At 38.5% G+C, this 1,591-nt stretch overlaps 1 long non-coding RNA gene across 1 annotated transcript in view; it reads right to left on the bottom strand.

Annotated features, from left to right (window-relative positions):
- Positions 1-392: 392 nt before the first annotated feature.
- LOC114062022 overlaps positions 393-1,591 on the bottom strand; it is a 2,611-nt gene continuing 1,412 nt past the window's right edge. The window contains exons 2-3 of the long non-coding RNA XR_003572288.1: positions 1,348-1,488; positions 393-574 (exon numbers count right to left, since the gene is read on the bottom strand). This is a non-coding gene — a long non-coding RNA (uncharacterized LOC114062022). The remainder of the gene's footprint in view (positions 575-1,347; positions 1,489-1,591) is intronic.

Here is a 1,591-nt window from a genome sequence, read left to right as displayed (position 1 = left end):
ACATGGGGTCTGACCACACATCAGATACACACAGCCACAGTTCCTTAGCACTCCTTGTTAGTGACAGGTATGATCACCTGCCCAGACTAAACCCCATTACAGCCATAGATCTCTATCTCAAAAACAATTTGGCTACGGAACTTCAGCTGTCTTCCATCAGCTTGGGATCTGTACAATCTTCTGCCTTCCTGTGTCTTGTGACATAATTAGTGTGTATATGTAAACCATTAGGATTTCCTCAGTACCTTAGGAAACAGACTGGTGCATTTAAACAGCTATTACTCAAGAGCTTTTGCTGCAGTGTTTCACAGATGTTTACAGTACAGGTGGTCTTTGGACTTCGAAACAAATATTGACTCTAGTACATGAAGCCAGGTTTCAAAAACCTATCTGCAAGAAGTGTTCTGGAATTTGTAAATTCTGGCTTCCTGACAAGGAACATTAGGTTAAATTCAGACACTTCTGACTTTTTCTAGATATAATGCCAGAAGATCCTTTTCTTTGATGTGGTATAGGATTGTAATTACTTTTCTGGACTAAAAAAATCTTTGTAAGTCTCCCCTATGTGCACAGTCTACAGGAACAATAACCAATATTTGCAGATGTACCTCTTTCATGCTTGCAATGAAAATATTTACATACTTGAACTGTTTGATACAGGCAAACACATCTACTTAAATACTCAGTACTAATCTACTAAATAATACATAGCAGAATTTTACATGCATTTTCCATGACTGAAAATGACTGCACAATGTTGTGAGCTCCAGAACTAGGCTTGTATGGTTACCTGGATGAAAAGATACAACATGCATCCAGCAACCATTTTAGTCATGATTCCTATCCATAGGTTATTCACAGGCTTTTCAGAAATTCTACCACTGTCATTGCCACAGAGCTCAAATGCACTACTGGTGCTCTGAGGTCTGCAGGAAACACTAAACCATCTGATTGGCCACATCTTTCAGAAATCCTCCAACCTGACCTTGTTACTACAGTTGACTTAGACAAGGAATTGACACTCAGGTAGCAATTCCACATAGTTCACTGGGCAAATATATTAGCAAAGAGCAAACATTGTTATCTTTCCTCTATGTCTGAAAGATTTCACTGCAGCTAATCACTTAGCAGTCTCAGATAAGCAAGTTTGACGTAAAACACAGCCAAAAATGTTCTTAGATATCTGTCTAAATGGGGGACACTAGATAATGGATGAAGGGTATGTAGCATCAACCAACACAAGTATAAAAAATGGCACTATACAAAAATTCATACAGCAACCAGAACACACCACCATTTTTTGACTCCCATTCATAGATGAAATACAGAGTAGAAAATGTATCTCACCAAAAGATCTTCAGGCTTATAGACATAGTTGCCATCTCACAGTTTCATTACGATACTCTTCTCTTTTTTCCCCCAAGTCCTTTGCCCTGAAACAAACTAAAAAGCTCAGCACTTGTGAGGTGTAATGATCTTGCTTCAACCCTTAGCAAGAAGAACACTTTTGGCAATGAGAAATGTCAGGACCAAGAATGTCACACCTTACCTGTTCCACTGAAACATGCAAAAGTGATTCAAATTAACAAAA

This window comes from Empidonax traillii, unplaced genomic scaffold (genome assembly GCF_003031625.1).
Source record: "Empidonax traillii isolate 1590-97213 ecotype Southwest subspecies unplaced genomic scaffold, ASM303162v1 scaffold376:size1174107, whole genome shotgun sequence".
In the NCBI taxonomy this organism is placed as follows: domain Eukaryota; kingdom Metazoa; phylum Chordata; class Aves; order Passeriformes; family Tyrannidae; genus Empidonax; species Empidonax traillii.
The sequence above is the reverse complement of the archived record's forward strand: the minus strand, read 5'-3'. Positions and strand labels throughout refer to the sequence as shown.